Source organism: Oryzias latipes, chromosome 2, assembly GCF_053564925.1.
Source record: "Oryzias latipes strain Hd-rR chromosome 2, Olatipes_Hd-rR_3.1".
Taxonomy (NCBI): domain Eukaryota; kingdom Metazoa; phylum Chordata; class Actinopteri; order Beloniformes; family Adrianichthyidae; genus Oryzias; species Oryzias latipes.
In genome coordinates this window covers 28,598,071-28,625,931 of record NC_136238.1, presented here as the reverse complement: position 1 = coordinate 28,625,931, position 27,861 = coordinate 28,598,071, and the positions used below count along the sequence as shown (strand labels likewise).

General features: G+C 43.4%; 1 long non-coding RNA gene across 1 annotated transcript; it reads right to left on the bottom strand.

Annotated features, from left to right (window-relative positions):
- Nucleotides 1-32: 32 nt before the first annotated feature.
- On the bottom strand, nucleotides 33-27,599 carry LOC144988112 (uncharacterized). Its single transcript, XR_013651917.1, has 4 exons — nucleotides 27,461-27,599; nucleotides 23,296-23,646; nucleotides 19,758-20,402; nucleotides 33-10,713 (listed from the first exon to the last, which is right to left on the bottom strand). It is a non-coding gene; the product is annotated as an uncharacterized LOC144988112 (long non-coding RNA).
- Between the last annotated feature and the right edge of the window lie 262 nt (nucleotides 27,600-27,861).

The window sequence follows — 27,861 nt, the reverse complement described above, 5'->3', positions numbered from 1 at the left end:
AAGACTGAAGGACAAAGAAATATGAAGATTCATTAAGGATCAAATCCAGACTTTATTCATGTCTTCAGACAAAAAAGCTGCAGACATTTTACAGACACAATTGAGGTTTTTCAACACTTTTCTGACCAGAAGATGCAGTTCTGGATACAGCCAGAAGGTGTCGCCCTTCTCATTTCTAATACAAGTTCAAACTACAGACCTGACTGATTTGGTTTGGTTTTTGTTCTTATGGCCATCATGTATTAAGACATCAGACCTAGAATTACAGAAAAAATAATAAAAATGTTTCACAAACTTATTTTATTCATTCATTCATCTTCTTGACCGTTTATTCCCTTTCGGGGTCACGGGGTTGCCGGAGCCTATCCCGGCCACTTGGGCGTAGGCAAGGGATACCCTGGACTGGTCGCCAGTCTGTCGCAGGGTCTTAATTTTAATAAATTAAAATGTATAATTTCTGTCTATTGGAAGTCATGTGAAGTGAAGCTGTGAAAGTGACCACATTTGTTCAACAACCTCATAGCAACAAGAAACAAAGCAGATTTCTCTCCAAAGAAGTTTTTTTCTTCCGTTTTCCATCCAAACAAAGACAAACAGATGTTCTGTTTGGCAGAAATGTGTTTCCACCCAGAGGAACCTGCAGCAGCTGCTGATCCATCAGAAGATTCTGGACCTGCAGAGACTTCCCACACAGCTGCCTCTGCCTCCAAAGAAGCTGCTGATCTGCATGGAGAGAGAGAGAGCTCCAAGTCTCTGCAACCAAAGCAAAGAAGCAACCAGAGAACAGAAGCACAGAGCTGAAGCAAACATCCCAGAACGTTTGCTTTGGGAGTCCCACCTTCAGTTTGATCCGCTTCAAGACAAAGTCCCACATGAAAGAGATCAAAGTGAGCTAACCAAGCGCTTCATCCAAGAGAAGCAGCTCCAAAGCACAAAGACTCCGTCTGGTTGCAGGAACTCTGGGAAAGAAGGAGCAGGAGGAATCCTGCAGGAATCTCTGCAGGAAACATCAGCTTGTCAGCAAGAAAGTTGTCTGTGGCTGAGACCAAGTCAAGAGAGAGCGAGAGCGAGAGAGCGAGAGCGAGAGCGAGAGCGAGAGCGAGAGAGAGAGAGAGAGAGAGAGAGAAGCTGCTGTCAGTGCAGAGAAAAGCAGGACAGCTGAAGCTCCCAGACTCTCAGCCCAACAGCTGAAGGAGTCCTCTGGACTCCAAGCTGATCTGCTCCCAATCCAAGAACATGTCAGACTCCTCCCTCCCTCCCTCCCTCCCTCCCACCTCCTGACTGACTGACACCACAGAGGGAGGCAACAGTCCCATGGAGACCAGCTCTGATGGAGAACCACAAGAACCTGGAAGGAGAACGGCAGCAGTGAACAGCAGCAAGAACAGTCCTCCCTTTTGGGGGAGAGCTCCTCACTCACAGAGACCCTCAAGAAGAAGGAGGAGGAGGAGAAAATGATGCTTTCAAAGACCTTGATGGACACATTCAATCAGATCAAAGAGGAGATTGAAAACCTGCAGAAACCAAAACCCAAGAAGAAATCTGGGATGCAGAGATTCCTTCAGTTTTTCCAAAGATCAGAAAGACAGAATTGATACAAACTGGATTGATTTTGGTTCTTTGAGTTTTTCTACATTTGACAGAAACCAAAGTGGGAGGAGTCATCTTTATGAAGTCCATCAGAATCAGAATCCATCAGAATTTTTGATGGGTTTATAATCTTTATACGCCGTCATTAATCTCAGACTCCGTCTCACTGAAGTGTAGCTCTCTCTCTCTTTTCTTCTCCACGCGTTTCCATGGTGACTCCAGAAATCTGTGATCCATTGAGAATGTCTTTATGTACTTGCGGTGCACGTGCATTAACCCAGGGTTACCAAGTCCAGCATAATTACGCCAACTCATATCCGGTCTTTTGGAACCGACATACCCAGAGTAAGCAAATTCAGATGGATTTCAGTTCAGGGTTAAAGTCAGGCTAGTTTAAACATGCTTCCTGGAATACCCCCCTGGTTATTTTAGTGGAGTTTTAACCACCAAATGTGGTGTTTTTTTACGAAAAGAGTTCTGGATCGTCCCTCAACGTTGGAGTCTGGTCCTGCATTTGGGTCATCCTGATATACCGTAACAAAGCTGTACTGCACAATCAGCAGATTCAAGGTGATTACGTAATCACGTCCCTACTGTGCAGCGCTGCATCTCAGTGTGAGGCTGCTTTCTCCACATAAGAATCTGCTGGGATTGTGTCAACTCTTGAATATTTACTGGAATAAAAAGAATGTAAACACTAGAGATAGACTCACGACCCGGTCAAAATTAATAACGCATTTGAAAACTTTTATAAAAACTTGTACACAATCCGTCGGAGCGAAGTATTGACTCATTTCTTAATAATGTAAACCTACCCAGGTTAAATGAGGATCAAATCACAAACTTAGACTCTCCGCTCTCGCTGTCTGAACTTCATGAAGCTCTGTTACTTATGCCTAATGGTAAAGCACCCAGGCCTGACAGCTTTCCTGCTGAGTTTTACAAAGAATTCTGGGAACATCTGGCACCAACATTTTATAAAATGGTCACATCTATCAATGAAAGTCAATCACTACCACCTAACATGAACTCAGTCAACATAATCCTTCTTCTAAAACCAGACAAAGATCCCACTAGTCCTTCAAGCTATCGCCCCATTTCTCTAATCAATGCAGATGTAAAAATTATCTGCAAAGCACTAGCACAGAGAATAGAAAAAATCACTCCTCACATAATTCACTTCGACCAAACTGGATTCATCAAAGGCAAACACTCGGATGACAATCTCCGAAGACTTGTTAATATATAGACCTTGCCACCATTAAAAAACAGGAAATGATTGTATTATCCCTGGATGCTGAAAAAGCTTTTGACAGAGTAAATTGGAAGTTCCTTATTGCTGCCCTCCATAAGTTTGGTTTTGGAGAATCTTCAAATGAAAATCTTACCGAAAGTTAATTATCCCTTCTCAATGATTCCCACACAACCGCTACTAAAATGGCTCAAAACATTAGACTCATCCATATCAAGCTTTTTATTGAACAATAAACCTGCAAGAATTAGTCTAAAAACTTTAAAATCTGCAAAAAGGTGTGGAGGATTAGAATTACCTAACTTCCACAAGTACTTTCTTGCAAAAAGATTACAATACATCTTAAAATGGTTAAAAAATAATCCAGAAACCAACTCATGGTTAGACTTGGAACAGGCGTTATGTGGAAAGATCAACCTGTCAGATCTACCATTTATTAGCCAAATAGTTAAAAAAACAGGATTGTTTCAAAAGTATTAATATAAACGCTACTTTAACAGCCTGGAGGGAATTTCTCAAGATATCAAAATCATCAATTCAACTGTGCAAAATGACACCCATCTGGAACAACCCGGACATCTGTCCCTGCCCTGTCCAGGCTCTCTGGCAGCAGGTATGTGCCGATCTATCTGTCTGGCTTAAGGTTTCAATCACAGCTTCACTGTCACTTTGTGCACTTGGTGACATGAGTGCCATCGATATAAAAGGAGGATTAGAATCTATCATTTTCATAACTCTTTGTATTGCTAAAAAAACTATTTTAATAAATTGGAAAAACAAGAAAAATATAAATATAAGTCAACACAGGAATCTGCTACTTGATCATAGCAGCTTGGAAAAACTGTCAGCCCAAAGTTCAAATAACTTTGAAAGAATTCAGTCTCTCTGGTCTCCCATAGCTAACTCCATGACTTAAGGGGTGGGGGGCCTGGTCGTCACTGCTCCTTGCCCTTCTGCCGTGGTTCGGGGTGGGGGTCGGGGCCTCCGGTGCCCGGCGAGGGGCGTTGGGGGCTCCGTTGGTCGGAAGGTCGGGTCCGGTGCCTGGTTGGGGCGGGCTGGGGCGTTGCGTGGTCCTCTGGGCTTGGGTGTGGGGGTGCGTGGTGGTCTGGCTTGGCTTGGGGGTGGTCCCTTTGCCTGTGCTGGGGGGGGTTGGCGGGGGCCCTGCTCGGGGGGAAGGGCCCAGCGGCGCTGGATGGGCTGCCCATCTACACATGGGGCTGGGATCAGCCCTTCCCTGGCTCTGGGACGGGACGGGACAACCCTCTTGGGACCCCCGGTCGCTCTGGGTGTCATCCGCTCGGCTGCGGGGTCTGGGGTGGGGAGGTTGCTGGTCGGCCGTGTCCTGTGGGGGGGCGTTCTGGGGGGGGGGGGGGGGGGGGCACAATTGGTACGGGACCTTGGGGGGTTGACGGGTCGGAGTTTCTGCTGAAGCAATCGGCGGTTGCCCCGGCCGGTTGGCTGCCTCGGTCCCGTCCAAGCCTGACCAGAGCTCTTCTAGGGGCCGGCGCTTGGGCTTAGACCAGGCGCCGGAGTGGGGGCCTGGACTTGCTCCGGGGGGGCGGCGCGTGGTGCTGGGCCAGGGGTGCCGGCGCCTCCGGGATGGGGTCCCTGGGCTGGGGGGGGGGGCTGTTTGAACACCGGGGGACAGTCTGCCAGCTGTACCCAACCTACCCCCTTCCTCATATAACCTCATATTAGGGTGAAGGGGTGGGGGGTTTAGCCTGCGACGCGCCTTTGGGGGGGGGGGCTACTTGGCAGTGGTGCCCCTCCCATGGTTGCCGTATGGAGTGGGCCCCCCCTCTTTCGGTTTTATTTGCACCTTAGACATGTAAGGCCCTTGGGAGGGGGGCTGCTTGGACATCACTGCCAGCAAGCAGCAGATGTCCTCTTAGCACCCTACCTGCCAATTTTAACTGCACCTTAGACATTTAGGGCTCCTTGGTGGGGAGGGTGAGGGGACATCACTGTGAGTAATCAGGAGATGTCCCCTCAGTGCCCTACCCGCCAATTTTTACCCGGGGTGCTCCCCTCCTGGGCGGGGGCGGCTGGCCCTTGCCTTGCTCCTCCCTGGACGGCGGAGGTCTTGGTGTGTGGGTGGCTGGGCAGTCCCCCTCCTTCTTTTCACAGTCCACCATCCATTTTAGAAGAACATGAACACTCACCTGAGCACAGGTGTTAGCTTACCTTTGCACTAATAGTTTACGTGATAGAATGAATGAAATATTTCACACTAGTTGGTTTAAAGGCATAAGTATGCCAGGGCTCCAGACTGCGACCAATTGGTCGCATTTTGCGACCAAAATATGAGAGTGTGCAACTAAATTTTACATCCAGTCGCACATGTGCTACCAGTAAATTTGCCTCCCCCACCCTTTGTATTTTTAATTCATTAAACGTAGAAGGGGTACGTCAATGATCAATGAAATACTCAATGAGACGCAAGCCCACACGCACGCAGGCAGACACACACACTCGCGCACATACTCATGAAACACGAGCACACATTCGCGTGATGCCTAGGGGGTGGGGCCTAGAGATATTCGCGCGCGCGTAAACATCTGTGGGAAGGAAACGGAGACAAATATCATCACAACCTGATATGTGCGCGCGTGTGAGCTATGGGTAAGCGAACTACTGATTCGTTCTTCCGACCTGCGGCTGGTGTACCAGTGCCAGAACTACAGCAGGGGTCTCAAACAAGCGGCCCCCAAGATGATTTTTTGCGGCCCCCGCCTTAATATGAAAGTTCAATTTTAATGTGGCCCGCCAGTTTGTATGAAAGACACTTTTTCATTGTCGTGCGCGGAGCTGACCAACCAATCACAGTGGGGTTTATGACTCTTGGGGGGCGTGACAATGACAGGGTTTGAAAGCAGGAAACCTGACAGCCCCCTCCCCGGACCACATTAAGGAGTTCCTTACTTTCCTGTTCAGAACGTATTTTTTCGCTCGTAATTTTCTAAATACATGCAGTCCGTGCTCAACTTTTCTCTGGGTCACACAGAACCGGAGGAAGGTTTAGGTTTTGGTTACGGCGGCGCATCAAACGGTTTATGCACGGCTGTTAGGGTAGCTCACCGCTCCCGCGGGAGTCGGGTCAGCTGAGGAGAATAAATGTCCCACACCTACATGCGTGACAGCTAACGGGGCTTGAACTTTAAATATGTGCGAGTGACAAGAATTAGTCTTAGACACACTGAAAACACGTTGGGGAAAATGCAATGATAGACGTGTTTGAGATGATCCAGCACCGCGCCTGGATTGTTGGGGTGACCAGGCCGGGGTGGGGGGGTGAAGGCGAGTGAAGGACGACAGGAAATTGGAGTTGTCCTTACCATTCAATTTATTTTTAATATTCCTCTACCCCTCAGTATTATCTGTGTTATTATATATTTTATGCTTATTTGAATGTTTTGTTATGTATGTAGCCTTTTTTTAATCAATTGGTATTTTAAATTATTTTGATTGATCACTGAACTACAAAAACCCATCAGGACACATGTCCCATAATGCATTGTTTTGTAGTCATCAGGGCAGCTTTCAGTCAGTGCAGTACTAAATTTCCAGCTGCGTTCGCTCAGGTTGGGGTTTTGCTCCCACCCCTTTCTCTGATATTTTTGTTTTGATTGACAGGTGATGTTGGAGCAAAAAACAAAAATATACGTCACACACCAGGTGATGTGCGCAGCGTTGACTCCACCTGGGTGATCTCAAACACACTTTTGGTGTCATCAACATACATTTCCATCCGTTTCCTTTACTTATTTGTACTGTCATGACAGTGATGCTTTTGTCAGTTTACCTTGTTGTTGCATCTTCAAAAGTGCAGATTAAAATGTGACACTGAATTTGAAACGGCACATTGTAATTTTTGCATCTATTATTGAAGTTTTTATTAGTAATACAGTGGAAATTAGTAGATTTGGTTAGAATGTTGATTTACGGTATGCGCCCCTAAATTTTCTGGTTGTGCCCCTAAAATTTTCAGTTAGGGGCCATAGTGCTCCTAATGAAAAAAGTTAGTCTGGAGCCCTGTATGCGTATGTGAACACTGTCTGTTTTGTGTACATGTTGACATGTGGAAATTTTTGCAGCTAGCAGGTATGTTGGTAACATTGGAGTGTGTGTGGACAGGCCCCGCCCTTTTCGTACTACGTTTGAACCTTACCGTAATGATAAACAACCAGTAAACTTGTTGCTCTATGCTGCTTCATGGTCTTATCCCCTCCTCTTACTATCACCCTCCTACCCCCCCCCCCCCCCCTCTAACATCCCTCTCTCTTCTTCCCTTCTTTCCTTTTCCGTCCGGTCCAACACCAAAGATTTTCAAACATGATTGAAATTAATAAAGTTTGGCCTCAATTACAAAAGCGGTTTATTCAGACATACCTTTGGTTTGTCTGAAGATTAACAACCCGTGGTTAAAGTAAAATATGTCCAACACAATAGGCCCTCAGTTCTCATCTGCCTGCTCAGCTGTTGGACAGGACAAGTTAAAAAAACAAAACAAAAAAACATTGGAGATAGAGCACCTGTGTCAAAGCACGTGTTTTTATCAGAACTTATGTCAGTGAGCTTTAGACTTTATTTTGGTTAGAAAACTTCAAATCCAACATTGTTCTGCATTTCAGACCAATACAACATTGCTTCCAAGTACATTTTTACTACAATCTGCTATATTCATAAAGATTGCGAGGCAGCCATCTTAGACATTGCAAATAAAGGAGAGAAAATGAACAGGACTACAATAAACACATGAAAACACATTCATCTTTGCTGATAATTTACTCTCTCTGCAAGTCCTGTGTTCAGAAATAAAGGGTTTCTATGGGAAACCTTTTATCACTCTTCTCCTCTCCTCGTCGCACCCGCCTGCGCGCACCCTTGGCTGTCACTGTCTCAGAGAAGCACGCGGCACGTGCGCACTCTACTTAAACACGCACACGTGCGCTGTTTCAGAAACACACACGTCCTCATTCTACAAAAGTTTGTGTCTTGCGAGGAAATACGACAAATTTACTGCGTTCTAATTATTCATTTCCATTGTATTCATTTCCATTACAAGCTGCGTGTTCTTAAGTGCGCGACACTGCCGCCCGCCGGAGGATTTTGTGTTATTATTATTCTGGTATTACTGTTCTCAGTCACTCTGCAACACCAAACATGAACGCCCGCTGTTAGATTTCCAGGAATATCACTATATTTTCTTGTTGGGAACTATTTGGTTAGCAGCAAAGTTAAGTGTCTGTATAAACAAAGGCGGTGCCTCCTGCCCCGTGTTCTTCATGGGTGTCAGGCTTCACGGCTACTGGAGAGGTGACAAAGTGTCTGCAGTGTGTTTATTACTGGGCAATATCTAATATTCTGAGAAGATGTCTGTACCAGAGAGCACAGGTGAAGCTCACGTGCAGCTAGAGAGCAGAAGAATCAACACGCACCCCGAACACATGTGTGCGCGCTTCTTCCTCCTAGTCCTACACAAGACGCAGCGCGCGGACACAGTCACAGTCAATCTACAACACCTATATAGTTAGTTCATTAGTTAGATAGGTATTAGTTAGTTGTTAGTTATTTGTTAAGAAAGAATAGTACTTTTTAATTGTATTTATTTCCGATGCAGCCGCCGGGGGATTTTGGGGGTGGGTGGGGGGGGGGGCTGCGGTTAACCGCGACACCGCACCCCCTGGTGGTTCATCACCGCGGTGATCAAAAATCCGACACCGTCACAGCTCTACTCTAGCTGCACATGAGCCTTCACCTGTGTTCTCTGGTACAGACATCTTTTCAGAATATTATATATTGCCCAGTAATAAAGAGACTGCAGACACTTTGTCACCTTTCCGCTGGCCATGAAGCCTGACACCCATAAAGAACGCGGGGCAAGAGGCCTTTATTCATACAGACACGTAACTTTGCGCCGCACAAATTAGTTCCCAAACAAAACATGTAGTGATATTCATTCGAAATCTAACAGTGCGCGTTCATGTTTGGTGTTACAGAGTAAAGGAGAAAGCCGCCCCTAACGCAAAATCCTCCGGCGGGCAGCCGTGTCGCGCACTTAAGACTGCACGCAGCTTATAACGGAAATGAATACAATGGAAATTAATAATTAGAACGCAGTAAATTTGTCGTATTTCCTCGCGAGATGGAAACTTCGGTTTTAGAATGAGGATGTGTGCTTCTGAAAGTGCGCGCCTGTGTGTCTGTAAAGGGAGCCGCGTGTCACAGCCCTATTTCTACACATTCAATACTCACTAGTGCCTCCCTCTAATTTAGTTACTGCATCAATATGGTATGGAAGCCATCAGCCTGTGGCTCTGTGTACATGAAATGAAAGCTGAGGTTGCTATGGAGTTCATTAGAACATTGGGGTTTCACCCCAGAAGTTTTAAACATTTTAAAACTTGTTTTGAAATATTTAATTTTTCTGAAATACAGAACTTTTCCCCTCCTGTAAAATAAAGTCTTTGACTGTGGTACAGAGGTTGAAAGGTCGACCTCTTAACAGAAATGTTTAGTATTTAGAGTTTACACTAAATCCTTACATTGTTAAGAAAAAGTCTTACAAGTTCTCATGTGTCTTTTGAGACTAGATACACGACTATAACTTTTTTTACATTCTGTACACGAAAAAGGCTTTTCTCCTGTGTGAGTTCTCATGTGTCTTTTGAGAGTAGATACACGACTAAAACTTTTTTTACATTCTTTACAAGTAAAAGGCTTTTCTCCTGTATGAGTTCTCATGTGTGTTTTGAGAATTGATTTTTGACTAAAACTTTTATCACATTCTTTACAAGAAAAAGGCTTTTCTCCTGTGTGAGTGCTCATATGTTTTTTGAGGTTAGATATTTGATTAAATTTTTTTTTACATTCTTTACAAGAAAAAGGCTTTTCTCCTGTGTGAGTTCTCATGTGTCTATTGACAGTAGATACATCACGAAAATGTTTTTTACATTGTTTACAAGAAAATGGCTTTTCGCCAGTGTGAGTTCTCATGTGTGTTTTTAGATTAGATACACAACTAAAACTTTTTTTACATTCTTTACAAGAAAAAGGCTTTTCTCCTGTGTGAGTTCTCATATGTCTTTTGAGACTACATCTGTCACTAAATCTTTTTTCATAGTCTTTACAAGAAAATCGCTTATCTTTTGCATGGATTCTTGCGTGAATTCTGAACAGAGATATGTTACGAAAGCTTTTACCACATTCTTTACAGATATAACATCTTTCATCAGACCCAGTTTCCATGTAGTCAGACGGGTTAGTAATTATTCTTAACTTTTTACCAGACCTGATAGAGGAAAGCTTCTCTTCTTTTTGAGATTGTTTGTATTTCTTACCAAGATTTGTCTTCTTGGGATTTTTTCTAACATCAGAGTCACACTGACCTTCTGACACGTGAGAGCTGTCCACACTTTGGACATGTCTTCTGTCTCTTCTATCCCTTTGATCTCTGTTCTGTGAGTCTGTCTCTTCATCTGTAGTTGATGTTGATTCTGTCTCTTCATCTGTAGTTGATGTTGATTCTGTCTCTTCATCTGTAGTTGATGTTGATTCTTCATGTTGGTTTCCTTCTTCATCCTGACTATCAGTTACATTAAAGCTCTGTGGATTGTTTAGATCTCCTTCACTGTTCTCATCTTCCTTATAAGTAGGAATCTCCATCAAGGTATCAGTCTCCTGCTTCAGATCAAGCTGATCTTCATCCTGACTGATGCAGAATTCCCCTGGTTCCTCTTCAATTTGTGGAGGTTCTTGTTCCTCCTGCTCCTCTTTGGTCTGTGGACGTTCCGGTTCTTTATGTTCTACTCTGAAGTTCCTCTGCTGGATGCAGAGATCTTCCTCTTTAGTCATCAAACACTGGGGGAGGGCTGCAGAAACACAAGTAGAGGCCCTTTTATATGTTATGCTGACTTTATGCATTGTTAAGAACCAATACAATTTTAAATAGACTAATTCAGAATATGCACAATAAAAAACTTTTAATGTTTAAAATAAGTTTCTTGTTTTCTTTAGCACAACAGTATAAAACGGTCCCCTACACCTGCCCCCTATAGGGAGAGCTGTTTCAGTCAATAACTTGTAGTCTGAACCAGTTAAAGATAGAAAAAAATATTTTTTGATTGATTGATTTATTTCAAGTATTCTAGGCAAAGCAATAAAGAATTTACAAATTACAGAAATGTTGAAATGCATAGTTTAAAAAAAAACAGAAAATAAAACAAAAAAGTCACTTAAATCACATCTGCTTAATTAAATAGTGATTTTCTTTGTTTTTTTAAGGAAATGAAATTGCAGATAAGTAATTCATAAATGGTACAAACAGGCCTTTAATGTTATATAACTGTATACTCAAATTACATAATGCTGAGATAAATAGGACAGATTTACCTGAAAGGGGACGGAGGGATTGACAGAAAATGTACTTTTAACCTGATTCTGTCTCCAATTATTTTTATATGAAATTATAAAAAGGAAAACCATAAAACATTTCAAATAAAAAAAAATCAAATCAAAACAGTCTGAAAACAAATATGTTTTAGATTCTTGCCATTATTGACAGTAAACTTGCAGGCATCTATAGTAAATGTTTGACACAGTCTCTGAGGCTTATTTTAACCCAACACCAGCTGTGTAATGTTAGGAATATGCTGCTAATAAAGTTACATTCACATGTCTGTTATTATATTTATTTTATTTAGAAATCACCTCCAGGACCGAGGTCTGGGGCCCCATCAATCGGGGTCAGAAACTTGCCTGTGGTGGTGTTGGTGGGTGTGTTTATGTGTGCGTGTTAGACTGGAGGTGATGCTGGCAGCTCAGACGGTAAAAATGTGTCAATATGGACGAGCTTCAAGTTTGATGTGAGAACTTGTAAAATAGAATGTGGCAAACCAAAAGTCTGCATCTGTGTGTAAAAATCTTCTGCTGTAAAGTTTGACAAATAAAATCACAACTGACACACTGACTCACAACCATTTGCATGTGTTCATTAGAGTTACAACCTCAAATCAGTGATTTCAACTGCTTGAATCTGCTGCTGTGAATCACAGCACACTACAACTGATTGAACTACAAACTACTTTAAATGAGAAGTGATATCTTGAGGTGTAAATGGAGACATGGCAGCGAGACGGCTGCCAAGAGACCGTTGTCAACAAAGTGCAATATCTGATGAAAGATGATTCTGTAAAAATCAATCATCTCTCAAAAACAAATGAATTTCTACATTTATATCATAATGAAAGCTCGTCAGCATATTCATGCTACAATCAATACTTTGTGAAAAAGTCTATATTTATTTTATTGTATATATTTTATCAAATTTTAATAGAGAAATGACTCAATAAAGATGCTCAATAGCTCAGAAGATACTGAAGCTATTTTCACCAAACTTTCTGTACTGACTAATCATGACCCCGTTGTCTTACTACAACAAAGATAACTGTATGTCAATTAATTACTTTTTTTTTTCAAATATGGATCATGATTGGTCCAAAATTCTTAATAGCTGTAAAAGATACTGTAACTTAAAATGTAATGTTCTGATATAATCTTTTTTTGTCAGTAGCTGCAAAATATCTTGATGGGATCAATGGTCGGATTAGAATCCAACAGTGTACATGGGCCCAGAAAAACTTTTTCCTATTAGAACAAACGTTCAAATGGTCACACTTTCGGTCAGAATAAATCATTTGGGCATGCGCAGTAGTGTTAAAAATACAGCAAGTGAAAATGAGTCCCGGTGTAAACAAACTGCCACACAGTAGATAATTGGCAGCCGGTAATATACAAGATTCTAAACGTCCTTTATTATTGTTATGGTTATTATGAAGCACCTGTTAGATCATCATTTTATTTTTAATCCGTGTGGTCTTTTTTTGTGGTAGAACGGAGTCGGAAGAAGTCCGTGTTATGAGTGGGCTAACATGCGCTAATAACATTAGCCTTGTTTAAAAAACATAAATCCATGTGGGAAATGCTGCAATCTGCATCTTGGCTGCACGTAAATATGTGGGAATAACAGCAGCCTGCCCGCAAACACAGAGCTATCACTCTGGCTGGTCTGCTCAGAGACACAGTTCGGTGGCCCGGAGCAGCCGGTCGGTCCTGTATGTGCTCCAAAGCGGGAGCACCGCACCGTCTATGCGTTACGTAAACCAGAGCAGTAGTGACACAGGATCGAAATGAACTGTTTACATGCAACACGATTGGATCAACAATCAGCATAACCCACCTATCTCCATCGGAAAGAAATTTTGATCTGAACGAATATGATCTGGGCAGAATATTCCGAACGGCGAGTTTACATGACGTGTTTTTCTTCCAATCAGGCATTCTTTCCGATTACTTTTGTCCATGTAAACGCAGCTAATTTTTTTATTTATTTACCAAGGCTGTGTCCCACCAAGGTGGGGTAGCCTAGACAAGGCACACAATTTTAGCTCCCTCTGTCTCTTCCCCAAACCCTCCTCCTTCAGTGTGTGAGTGCGTGTGTGTGTATGTGCGTGTGACTGGTCTGAGGCCTGGTCTAAGCCACACCACACTGCACCAGGGTCAGCTGCACACTCCACAGCATGGCCTCAGCCAAGGCTGGTTTCCCCTTGCCGCTTCATCCCAAGACCAGGGGCCTCATTTATAAACGTTGCGTACGCACAAAAGAAGGCGTACGCCACTCTCTACGCAATAGTTGAGATTTATAAAAAGCAAACTTGACGGGAAAATGTGCGGTCCTTCACGCAAGCTCTGACCCAGGCGTACGCACAAAAACGGGTGAAATGAGAAACGGCGACACCGTCGGCAGATGGAAGAAACACGTGAAAGTGAAAATGACAATCCTGCCTCTCAGAAATAACATGAAGACTTCACAAAGCAAGTCTGACAATTAACAGCCTACACAAACACCAGTTTGATCGATCAGCAGTGAAACAAACAAAAGAAATCAAACGAAAATTACAACAAAAATTCAAATGAACACATATTTGCAAAAAGAAAAGTGAAATATGTTCTGCAATATTGGCATGTTGTGCAATTCATCCTCATAAATAATATAGTTAACAGAACGAAATAATGTACAAAACTGATATTCTCGTCAATGTGTCCGTCTGGCGGAGCAGATATAGGTGCGGGTGTGTGGACGGACGGACGGACAGATGTACTAATTGTCCACTGGGGAAAGTTGTTTTCATATTAAAACATTTCTTCATAAGCCATGGAATTATGGTATTCATGCATATGCCTTTAGTTTGTTTTATTTTTGATAAAACAATGTATGGCGTATGTCTCAACCATTCAGAAAGCAACAAGAAATTACATTTGCGCTGATCAATTTCCCATTTCCACGTCGATTATTACCGACATCTGTAGCTTGTCAGATGTTATTAAATGGATGGAAATAAAATGCCCCATCACAATGCGTAATGACGCACAATGGCTGATCTTGCGCTCTTAGAAGATGTGGCAAATGGAAGAATTCGGAGTGAACGCATCTTTAGACAGCAAGAAGACGTGCTGGCAAACGAGGACGAGTGACTTATGAGCCGGTTCCGACTTCCTCGAGCCGTCCTGTTGGACCTCTGCGGGCTTTTGGGGGTGTGTCACCCGGTGCATCTGGCTCGTCGGCGTCCCCCTGCGCCTCAGTCAGCTCCGGTGTCCACCGGTGTCCACCACCCCCCCCCCCCCCCACCACCCCCCACACACTCTGGCGATGCAGCGCCAGACGTTTTTTGCCTCGACTTTGATGTCCGACCATTTCTTTCTTATTTCGGCCACGGTCCGAGGTTGTGAGGCTACAGCATTTACGCCGTCTGCCACCGTTTGCCGCTCACGTGCCTTTTTGCCCACACTGTGCCCTCAAAACAACACTTTTCTCCTCTTTTCCACCTCACCAACGATAACTTCTACTTCACATTGAGTGAAGTTACGTTTTTTTCATTTACTCTCTGTGTTTGCCATGGTTTCGCAATGAATGAATATTCATTTGTGGGCGTTTCACGGACTATTTATGGGCAACTATGGGCGTGTCATGAGGCCGCAAAATCTGCGCAGCATTTAGAATCGGTTGTGATTTATAAAGGGAAAGATGCGTAGGATGTGCGTGCGCACGGTTTTATAAATCCGAATATTTCTGTGCGTACGCACGTCCTATGTTTCATCCGTACACCACTTCTGACGCAAAACCTACGCAAAGTTTTATAAATGAGGCCCCAGACCTCTACCACACCCATCCATTCATCCATACACAAGCTCTCTCCACCCATCCCTGTCCTGAGCAGCCTCTCTCCCCTGCACCACAGTCATCCCTCTTGCATTTAACGCTCTTCTTACACCCTCTGTCCATCCCATTCGTGGTCTTCCTCTCATTCTCACTCCACTCACATCAGATTTGTATACCCTTTTCACCAATCGCTCCCTTTCCATTCTTTCAACATGTCCAAACCATCCCAGTGCCTTTTGCTCTGCTCTATCAACCAACTCTCGCGTCACACCAGTTCTCTCTCGGATAACTTCATTTCTCACAGGATACGGACGCAGCTAATAACAACAACAAATCTAATCGCCATTTTGAGCCAGGCAACAGTGATTAGTCAGGGGGTCTGAGTCACATTTTTAGGGCAACCAGTTGCCAATCATGATAAGCTAGTTCAAAGTCCACGCCCCCCCATCACTGAAAGCTGCTCAGAAGAAGCTGTCAATCAAACGTTAGAGGCGGGGCCAGCCGGCAATAACTCGCAATAAAGAAAAAATATTATGAAAAAAACTAAGATTAGCAACAAAATATTAGGAAAAATGTTTCACAGCAAGAATGGTAATTCTGTCTATTTAGAATGACCGAGTAACAGCTGCCTATTTTTCTATAGAGGTCTATTGGAGTTTGGCGACAGCAGCTATTTGGAATGGGAAGTAGCTGCTGTCGTACATTACACAAGTAATGTATGTTGTGTAAAATGTTAACGTTTTATTGAAAAGAAGTGGCAGCATTTATATAGGTGGGTTGTAACAACACCGAGTGAATGGACCCCTTATGACCCCATTGGGGGAAAAAAAGTCATTGCAGGGCTCCAGACTGCGACCATATGGTCGCATTTTGCGACCAAAATTTGAGAGTGTGCGACTGAATTTTACATCCAGTCGCACATGTGCGACCAGTAAATTTGCCTCCCCCACCCTCCGTATTTTTTATACATTAAACGTGGAAGGGGCAAGTCAATGATCAATGAAATAATCAATTAGACGCACACGCACGCAAACACACACACAAACTCGCACACATACTCATGAGATGAGGGCACACACTCGCGTAAGTGGCTAAAATGCGTGTAGGGGGAGGGGCCTAGAGATAAACGAGCGCGCGTAAACATCTGTGGGAAGGAAACGGAGACAAATATCATCACAACCTGTGCGTCATCTGAGCTATGAGCAAGCGAACCATTGATTCATTCTTCCGACCTGCGGCTAGTGTACCAGTGCCAGAGTCTACAGCAGGGGTCTCAAACTCGCTGGCTACTTGTGGCCCCCACCTTGAAATGAAAGTTTAATTTTAATGCGTCCTGCCAGTTTGTATGAATGACACCTTTTCATTGTCGTGTGCGGAGCTGACAAACCAACCAATCACAGTGGAGTAAATGACTATTGGGGGCGTGAAAATGACCGGGCTTGAAAGCAGGAAACCTGACAGCCCCCTCCCCAGACCACATGAAGGAGTTCCTTACTTTCCTGTTAAGAACGTATCTATTCGCTCGTAATTTTCTAAATGCATGCAGTCCGTGCTGAACTTTTCTCTGGGCCGCACAGACCCGGAGGTTACGGGGGTTACGGTTAAGCGCGCGGTGTCGCATCCCCCCAACCAAACGGTTTATGCATGGCTGTTACGGCAGCACGCCGCTCCCGCGGGAGTCGGGTCAGTTGAGGAGAATAATTGTCCCACACCTACATGCGTGACAGCTAACGGGGCTTGAACTTTAAACATGTGCGAGCAACAACACGGTTTAGTCCGAGACGCACTTAAAACACGTGGTGAAAATACAAGGATAGAAAGTGTTTGAGATGAACCAGCGGCTTGCCTGGATCATTGGGGAGACCAGGCGGGGGGGGGGGGGGGTGATGGCGAATCTGCAGCGAGACTGAAGGAGAACAGGAAGTTGAAGTTCAATTCAGTTCAAATGAGTTTTAATATTCCTCTCCCCCTTAGTATTATCTGTGTTATTATATATTTTATATTTATTTGAATGTTTTGTAATGGATGCAGCCTATTTTTACTCAATTGTATTTTAAATTGTTTCAATTTCTCACTTAACTACAAAAACCTTCAGGACACATGTCCCATAATGCATTGTTTTGTAGTCATAGGGCAGCTTTCAGTCAGTGCAGTACTAAATTTCCAGCTGCGTTCGGTAGGTTGGGGCCTTGCTGCTCCCGCCCCTTTCTCCTGATATTTTTGTGATGATTGACAGGTGATGTTGGAGCAAAAACAAAAATATATGTCACACACCAGGTGATCTGTACAGCGTTGCGTCCACCTGGGTGATCTCAAACACGCTTATTGTGCATCTTAGCTGCACTTATTTGGTGTCACCAAGATAAATTTCCATCAGTTTTTGAGCCTCTCTCTGATCTCAGGTATCTGTATCGATTATTCTGATATCCAGTGAACATCGCCCGTTCTTTTACAGTTTGCCTACTTCTGTCAGTTTACCTTGTTGTTGCATCTTCAAAATTGCAGAATAAAATGTGACACTGACTTTGAAACAGCACATTGTAATTTCTACATCTATTATTAAAGTATTTATTAGTAATACAGTGGAAATTAGTAGATTTGGTTAGCATGTTGATTTACGCCCCTAAATTATCTGGTTGTGCCCCTAAAATTTTTAGTTGGGGGCCACTGTGCTCCTAGTGAAAAAAGTTAGTCTGGAGCCCTGCATTGTGAGAAGAATTTATCTTTTTTTTCCCAAGTCTAAAAATACAAACAGACGACAGATCAAGTGCTTCTTTTTGTCACCCCCCCGTGTTCCACTGTCTTTCCCTCTGTGTGTGTCCCAGGTTTTCAAACCCTGATATGTATTGTAGTGTTAGGAAGTAGAGGGCTGCATTGGGATTGGGTCCCACCGGACCCAACCCAAATCTCGCGGGATTGGGCGGTTTGAATTGTGCTACGGGCGGGAGCGGGCGGCAAAAAAAAAAACCTGCGGGATCAGTGCTTCCATGAATTTCTCATGAATATATATTAGCGGACTACGTTAGGCTGTGCAGCTGTTGGATCTTATGTACTGAAGCTCCGTGAAGGCACCAGGTAGTGACCCCTAATTGCCACTGTCATCTAACCTGTTGTTGGGGGTGTGCAACGCCCCGCCCGCTCTTACTGTGTTCTTTAAAGCCTGATACCGCCGTCGTGTGTAGGCGGAGCTACCAGCTAAAGTTATGGTCTGATCGCTGCATGGAGCGATGTGTGTATCAATGCATGGTAGACACGAAAAATGTGGAGAGATCAAGTTTATTATTTTTAAGAGTTCTACTTGGTAATCATGTTTCCATGTTTGAGATCATAAAATCATCCGAGGGAAAGTCTGTGCTTCAACTCCCGCAGGGAAAGCTGTGTTTGCATCTCTCTGACAGAGTTTGACGCCAAAGCCCCTCCCCCGCCTCTTTACCTGTTTTGCCTCTCTACCTGTTCACCTGTTCATATCCTCTGTAGCTGAGAGTTGTTTTTCCCTGCGCTCCCAGTGTGTCCTACACAGAGAGCGCAAAATATGGTCACTGTAGGTTAACACGATAGTCGGGGCGCTCTAGCGCAGCACACGGATGAAAGAGCTGTCAATCTATCCGGCAACACTGCGCAGGATAAAGAAGGAGCAGGTTGCCTGGCAGGGACATTATGTCAATTGATGAAGTAGAAAAGAACCTCAAACGAGGTTCATCCTGAGTCACGCATGGTTCTCAGATCTGCAAATCAGCAAAACTGGAAAGGCTGAAGCTAAAAAAAAGTATTTTTCTGTCAGGAAAAAAATAATTCATAGATTTTCAGCTCTGTTGAACCATTACAATGTTTTTTTCCTCCATAAATTCAAATGACTTTGACCTGCATCTTTACCAGTTGGTTCAGAGCGCTTCAGGCCGTCTGTCTGCACGTGGACAAATGCACACTTTTAACCGAACAAGATTTGTGGAAATATATTTAATAATTAAGTTGCAAATTACACAAAAGAGGAATGCATGAAAAGATGAGGCTGGAGGAGGGACATGAATCTCTTTGATAATATCAATACAAATACGTGTTTTTTTCCTGCGGGACGGGAGACGATACAAGATCAATGCATCTCTATTACTGTGCGGGACTAAATTCTCTGAGTTTTGCGGGTGCGGGCGGGAGTGGACATACATATTGCGGGTGCAGGCGGGAGTGTAACGCAGACGTTGTGGGAGCGGGCGGGATTGGTCAGAAATTCAGCGGGCGCGGGCGGGAGCGGGATGAAGAAAATAGTCCCGTGCAGGGCTCTATAAGGAAGTGTGTGGTCAACATTTGTTTGGATTGCTCAGAAAAGTGTTCCTACTAGTTTTAAGTGTTAAATTAGAGACTCTAGACTTAATGTTTGCTTCTTGTATTTTTTTCTTGATTGTTGGAAATTTAAAAAAAATACACATTGTTGGTGAAAACGGAGAGGTTGAAAGTCTGATATGATAAGAAACATTAAAAAGATGCTTTTTTAGTATTAAGATCTTTTTCTTCACCACAATGTCACAGATTTCAATAAAAACACCTCAAAATCAGGCTTTTCACAGCAATTATTAAGTTAGATTAAAAATAGATTCATTAAATTACTTAATAACAGGTAATGATTGATTAATCGTACAAAGAATTAATCTCATGACAGTTTTAATAACACTGTGTGGAAATGAAGATCAGAGTCACACTGACCTGCTGACATGTGAGAGCCGTCCACACTTTGAACATGACTTCTGTCTCTTCTCTTTCTCTGATCTCTGTTCTGTGGGTCTGTCTCTTCATCTGTAGTTGATGTTGATTCTGTCTCTTCATCTGTAGTTGATGTTGATTCTGTCTCTTCCTCTGTAGTTGATGTTGATTCTTCATGTTGGTTTCCTTCTTCATCCTGACTATCAGTTACATTAAAGCTCTGCTGATTGTTTAGATCTGCTTCACTGTTCTCATCTTCCTCATAAGTAGGAATCTCCATCAAGGTATCAGTCTCCTGCTTCAGATCAAGCTGATCTTCATCCTGACTGATGCAGAGTTCCCCTGGTTCCTCTTTAATCTGTGGAGGTTCTGGTTCCTGCAGTTCCTCTTTAATCTGCAGAGGTTCTGGTTCCTGCAGTTCCTCTTTAATCTGCAGAGGTTCTGGTTCCTCTTTAATCTGCAGAGGTTCTGGTTCCTCTTGAATCTGTGGAGGTTCTGGTTCTGCCTGTTCCTCTTGGTTCTGTGGAGGTTCTGGTTCCTCCTGTTCCTCTTGGTTCTGTGGAGGTTCTGGTTCCTTCTGTTCCACTCTGAAGTTCCTCTGCTGGTTGCAGAGATCTTCCTCTTCAGTCATCCAATGCTGGGGGAGGACTGCAGGGACACAAACACAACAAGGAGCATTTTATTCATTTACAGGACCTTTGGATATAGCTCTAATCATTTGGGATTTTTGTTCACCACAGTGATGGGGCATGGCGTCACAGCGTGTGTAGGAGGAAGGAGCGCACACGAGTGTGTTGGGGGTGCGTGTTGATTCCTCTGCAGCGGACCACTCTCTAGCTGCATGTGAGCCTTCACCTGTGCTCTCTGGTACAGAGGTCTTTTCAGAATATTATATATTGCCCAGTAATAAACGAGACTGCAGACACTTCAGGGCTCCAGACTAACTTTTTTCATTAGGAGCACTATGGCCCCTAACTGAAAATTTTAGGGGCACAACCAGAAAATTTAGGGGCGCATACCGTAAATCAACATTCTAACCAAATCTACTAATTTCCACTGTATTACTAATAAATACTTCAATAATAGATGCAAAAATTACAATGTGCTGTTTCAAATTCAGTGTCACATTTTAATCTGCACTTTTGAAGATGCAGCAAGAAGGTAAACTGACAAAAGCATTGCTGTCATGACAGTACAAATAAGTAAAGAAAACGGATGGAAATGTATGTTGATGACACCAAAAGCGTGTTTGAGATCACCCAGGTGGAGTCAACCTCGCGCACATCACCTGGTGTGTGACGTATATTTTTGTTTTTTGCTCCAATATCACCTGTCAATCAAAACAAAAATATCAGAGAAAGGGGCGGAAGCAGCAAGGCCCCAACCTACCGAACTCAGCTGGAAATTTAGTACTGCACTGACTGAAAGCTGCCCTACAGACTACAAAACAATGTATTATGGGACATGTGTCCTGATGGGTTTTTGTAGTTCAGTGATCAATCAAAATAATTTAAAATACCAATTGATTAAAAAAAGGCTACATACATAACAAAACATTCAAATAAGCATAAAATATATAATAACACAGATCATACTGAGGGGTAGAGGAATATTAAAAATAAATTGAATGGTAAGGACAACTCCAATTTCCTGTCGTCCTTCACTCGCCTTCACCTCCCCACCCCGGCCTGGTCACCCCAACAATCCAGGCGCGGCGCTGGATCATCTCAAACACGTCTATCGTTGCATTTTCCCCAACGTGTTTTCAGTGTGTCTAAGACTAATTCTTGTCACTCACACATATTTAAAGTTCAAGCCCCGTTAGCTGTCACGCATGTAGGTGGGGGACATTTATTCTCCTCAGCTGACCCGACTCCCGCGGGAGCGGTGAGCTGCCCTAACAGCCGTGCATAAACCGTGTGATGCGCCGCCGTAACCGTAACCAAAACCTAAACCTTCCTCCGGTTCTGTGTGACCCAGAGAAAAGTTCAGCATGGACTGCATGTATTTAGAAAATTACGAGCGAATATCAGCAACTTAAATCAATTATTACTAAAAAGTTTAAATACAGAGACAACGATTTAAAGCTACCAGATGTTGTTACCACTCTGATCAATTTCTCAATGAATAAAACTCTCTCCAAAATATACAAACTTTTATGCAATTTAGATAACAATATTTCACTTCCGACAACAAAATGGGATGCGGATTTGAGCATCAGCACAGATGAAAGTTTTTGGTCAGAAGTTTGTCTAAACACCTTTAAAATGACAAAAAGTCCAAATCTGCAGCTAATCCATTTCAAAACTCTTCACAGAATTTACTACACTGGACAGAGGATGTTCAAGATGGGTCTCAGTAACTCAGACATTTGTCAGCACTGTGACAGTAATCTACCCGACAATTACATGCATGCACTATGGTTCTGCACGCCTGTCCAGGCTCTCTGGCAGCAGGTATGTGCCGATCTATCAGTCTGGCTTAAGGTTTCAATCACAGCCTCACCGTCACTTTGTGTGCTTGGTGACATGAGTGCCATCGATGTAGAAGGAGGATTAGGCTCCATCATTTTCATAACTCTTTGCATTGCTAAAAAAACTATTTTAATAAATTGGAAAAGCAAAAAAAATATAAATATAAGTCAACACAGAAATCTGCTGCTTGATCATATCAGCTTGGAAAAAATGTCAGCCCAAAGTTCAAGTAACTTCGAAAGAATTCGGTCTCTCTGGTCTCCCATAGCTAACTCCGTGACTTAGGGGGTGGGGGGGGCCTGGTCGTCGCTGCTCCTTGCCCTTCTGCCGTGGGCTGACCAGGGGCGGAGGATCAGCGGCCATGACATTTCCGAAAGGCGGAGATTCAAACACGTTAAAAGGACCATTTTTGAAGTTTTCCATTGCTCTCAAGAAAATCTACGAGTAATTCACATGTAAGTTGTGCGTCAGTAGGTCTTAACTTGGGAATCCAGATATATCTGCATTAATGCTTTAATCTGTGCTAGAACTATTGTAAGGTAAATAAACTTCGTGTATTTTTAATCCGGTTGAATCCTTGTTTGCTTTACCACTCTCGACTACTAAACACGAATGTATGGAAAGAACTGAAAAGCGAAGATTTCTTTCCTACACTCACCGTACCTTTTGGTCCTCACTTTAGGAACAACTAAGAGGCCAGCACCGGAGGACCTCAGGGTCCGCGAGGGCTCATATTTTATAAGAATATCATTTAAATAAGAAGGCCCAAGACCATAAAAAACATTTATAAACCATTAAAAGAATCTTAAATTCAATCCTGAAACGCACAGGGAGCCAATGCAGCCATTTTAAAACCGGTGTAATGTGTTCCCGCCCTCTGGTCCTCGTCAGAACTCGTGACGCTGAGTTCTGCAATAGTTGTAGATTTGAGATTGACTTTTTGGGTAAACCAGAGAGCAGGGCATTACAATAATCTAAACGACTGAAAAAATCATCGGCACCTCTGTGCTGGCAAGAGAGAGGAACCGGCGGACTCTGGCAATGTTTTTGAGATCAGTCACACTGACCTAGTGACATGTGAGAGCTGTCCACACTTTGGACATGTCTTCTGTCCCTCCTCTTCCTCTGATCTCTGTTCTGTGGGTTTGTCTCTTCATCTGTAGTTGATGTTGATTCTTCATGTTGGTTTCCTTCTTCATCCTGACTGATGAAGAGTTCCTCCAGTTCCTCTTGAATCTGTGGAGGTTCTGGTTCCTCTTTAGTCTTTGGAGGTTCTGGTTCCTCCTGTTCCTCTTTAATCTGTGGAGGTTCTGGTTCCTCTTGAATCTGTGGAGGTTCTGGTTCCTCCTGTTCCACTCTAAAGTTCCTCTGCTGGTTGCAGAGATCTTCCTCTTCAGTCATCCAATGCTGGGGGAGGACTGCAGGGACACAAACACAACATTTAAACGTTTTCTTTATACCTTTTATAGTTTATACCTTTTATATGTTTCCAGTACTTTGGGGTTTTTTCAAGCATCAATAAACTTTGTGATCATTGGAGAAAATGTCTGAGGAGTCAGGAGGGCCAGAAGAGACTCATGGAAATAAATAAATCGAATATAAATAATTGAATAAATGCGTCATTCATTCATTTAAAATTGTCAATAAATAAATAAAATTTGAAATCAAAACATAAATGCTTAAACAGTACCTTGCTTAAAAAGCACCTTAAAATTTTTCATGAAATTTTTAATAATTTTATGGTCCAGTGTGGGACAAATTAAAATCAATACAATGCTCAACATAAATGAATACATCTCACTAAATGTGTCAGAAAACCTTTAGCATCCTTTCAGAATCAACATTTTCTGTGAAATACTAGATTACAAAATACTCCTACAAAGGTGGGCCATTGATTGCAAACAGGATCTGTTAATTTACATACAAAAAATTGATTTTCTAATAAATTAATTCAAACCCATGTTGCAAAAATGAGTACACCTTAGTCATAGTCTTATGACAAAAGACAGACTTAAGGCCCGTACACAACGGGACGAATATTCGCCAGGCGTTATTCGCCACGTTTTTTGTGTTCACACCCAGGCACACCCAGGCGAGCAAGTATTTACGCGCTTGTCAGAATCATACAAAGAAAACACAAATATTTCAAGCACCAGTAGCTCCAACTGGTCTTGGTTTGGGGATATTTTATAATGTCCGTCATTATTTCTTCGCGGCAGCGTAGACGCTACTTGGTGTCTATCTTCTTCGCTGGTATGTGTGCTCAGCAAGGCAGTTTTGTGTTTGAGTGCCCCCAAGTTGTGTTTTACTGTAACTTCAGAAGCCCCAGACACGTGTGCAAAAGCGCCATTCTAATTGGTCGAATAGATTTTGACGCGGCGCATCAAAAAAAACAAACAAAAAAAAACAAAAAAAAAAACGAACCTGAGGCTTTTTTTAAAAAGTGATGCTTTGACGCGTGGCGTTTTTCCGCTTCGGTGTGCACACTCACATTGGTGCACTTTGTTTAGTCACGAGGCGTTAAACGTTGGCGAAAATCGCGGGCGAAACTCGTCCCGGTGTGAACAGGCCTTTAAGACTACAAATTTCTAATTAACAGCATCCAACCACAGTTGCAGGGCTCGACATAGCCATTTGTCCGCTGGCCCTTTCCAGCTCGCTCAAGCAGTATGGACCACAAGACTTTATTTTTCACTTGTCCGCTCGGGCAACTAAAATATCTAACAGTTAATATATTTTTCACCTTTTTCAATACACAGGGCTCCAGACTGCGACCATTTGGTCGCATTTTGCAAAACCAGAGTGTGCGACTGAATTTTACATCCAGTCGCACATGTGCGACCAGTAAATTTGCCCCCCCCTCCGTATTTTTTATACATTTAACGTGGAAACGGCACATCAATGATAAATGAAATAATCAATGAGAAGCGAGCGCACATGCACGCAAACACACACACAAACTCGCACTCATACTCATGAGACGAGAGCACACACTCGCGTAAGTGGCTAAAATGCGCGTAGGGGGAGGGGCATAGAGATAATCGAGCGCGCGTAAACATCTGTGGGAATGAAACAGAGACAAATATAATCACAACCTGTGCGTGCGTCTGAGCAGCTATGAGCAAGCGAACCATTGATTCATTCTTTCGACCTGCGGCTGGTGTACCAGTGCCAGAGTCTACAGCAGGGGTCTCAAACTTGCGGCCCGCTGGCTTTTTGTGGCCCCCACCTTGAAATGAAAGTTTAATTTTAATGCTTCCTGCCAGTTTGTATGAATGACACCTTTTCATTGTCGTGTGCGGAGCTGACGAACCAACCAATCATAGTGGAGTAAATGACTATTGGGGGCGTGACAATGACCGGGCTTGAAAGCAGGAAACCTGACAGCCCCCTCCCCGGACCACATGAAGGAGTTCCTTACTTTCCTTTAGAACGTATCTATTCGCTCGTAATTTTCTAAATGCATGCAGTCCGTGCTGAACTTTTCTCTGGGCCGCACAGACCCGGAGGTAACGGGGGTTACGGTTAAGCGCGTGGCGTCGCATCCCCCCAACCAAACGGTTTATGCACGGCTGTTAGGGCAGCTCACCGCTCCTGCGGGAGTCGGGTCAGCTGAGGAGAATAAATGCCCCACACCTACATGCGTGACAGCTAACGGGGCTTTAGCATTAAACATGTGCAAGCAACAACACGGTTAAGTCCGAGACGCACTTAAAACACGTGGTGAAAATGCAAGGATAGACGTGTTTGAGATGAACCAGCGACTCGCCTGGATCATTGGGTTCAGTTCAATTTGGTTTTACTATTCCTCTCCCCCTTAGTATGATCTGTGTTATTATATATTTTATATTTATTTGAATGTTTTGTCCTGGATGCAGCCTATTTTTAATCAATTGGAATTTTAAATTATGTCAATTTCTCACTTAACTACAAAAACCATCAGGACACATGTCCCATAATGCATTGTTTTGTAGTCGTAGAGCAGCTTTCAGTCAGTTCAGTACTAAATTTTTCCCGCTACGTTCGGTAGGTTGGGGCCTTGCTGCTCCCGCCCCTTTCTCCTGATACTTTTGTGATGATTGACAGGTGATGTTGGAGCAAAAACAAAAATATATGTCACACACCAGGTGATCTGTGCATCGTTCCGTCCACCTGGGTGATCTCAAACACGCTTATTGTGCATCTTGGCTGCACTTATTTGGTGTCACCAAGATAAATTTCCATGAGTTTTTGAGCCTCTCTCTGATCTCAGGTATCTGTATCGATTGTTCTGATAACCAGTGAACATCGCCCGTTCTTTTACAGTTTACCCTCTTCTGTCAGTTTACCTTGTTGTTGCATTTTCAAAAGTGAAGAATAAAATGTGACACTGAATTTGAAACAGCGCATTGTAATTTCTGCATCTATTATTAAAGTATTTATTAGTAATACAGTGGAAATTAGTAGATTTGGTTAGCATGTTGATTTACGGTATGCGCCCCTAAATTTTCTGGTTGTGCCCCTAAAATTTTCAGTTAGGGGCCACTGTGCTCCTAGTGAAAAAAGTTAGTCTGGAGCCCTGAAAGCACCTTAATAAGTCATGTGATCTCAGTTGGTGGTGTCCTGAATTGACGTCACTGACGTACGACTCACATTTACTGGGGAACATCCGATTTGTCTGCTTACATGGCACACGCAAATACACGTATCCGATTCGTTTCCAATTGATTTCCACATATGAGAGAGGCCTGTATCCAAACTGAGAAAAACGGAATCCATGCGCTTTTGTCCTGCATACACGTTCACCTGTCATATCCGATCTGTGCCACATGAGAGGAAAAAATCGGAATTGGGTCACTTGAACAGTGTGAAGGCGGCCTAAAAATAGGTTCTTCTTGAAGAATGGAAAAAGATAGATGTTGTAACAACTTGTTCATTCCATGCCTAGAAGACTTGTCGTTGTCCTTAAAAACATCACAGCCTCATTGCAAAATACTAGATGTAGTAGTTTTTGTTGCAGGGTGGATTTGCTTAAACCGATTGAAGTAAAATTGGTTTATATAAAAGCTACTTAGAGACCACTAAAAGCAATAGAAATCATTATCGTGTGGGCGTAGTGGACCTCACCAAGATGGCGTCGCGCTCCGCGACCGTCGGCCAGGCTTCTAAAACGGGCACGTCTCCGCTAGTGATATAACTCATTGAGCAAGAAGCTAAAAGGGCTTCTCTGTTTCTTTGATGAAGGTCACATACCTATGTGGTGGAGCTGCAGCTGTGGTTTCCAGATGACATCCAGCAGTCTGCGCTGACGACAGAGCTCCTGCTCGTACTGGACGATGGTTCCTTCACAGAGTCTGCAGATTTCTTCAGCAGCAGCAGCTAGTCGCTCGCTGATCAACTCTCTCAGAGACTGAAGGGAAGACATGGTTCCTGCTCCGATCTTCAGCTCCAACTCCCACAAACACCGCCGTCCTCTTCACTGCAGCTCCGATCGATCATCTGCTAGTCTCACAATCACAGCAATCCACGTTGTCTTTCCGTTCAACACTTCTTCACTCATTTACGACACTTTGGAAAATGCTGCGAGTTCCCACACGAACCACGTATCGTCCTTTCTGTCCAAGAACCTCACAAACGTCCCAACTAAACACCAC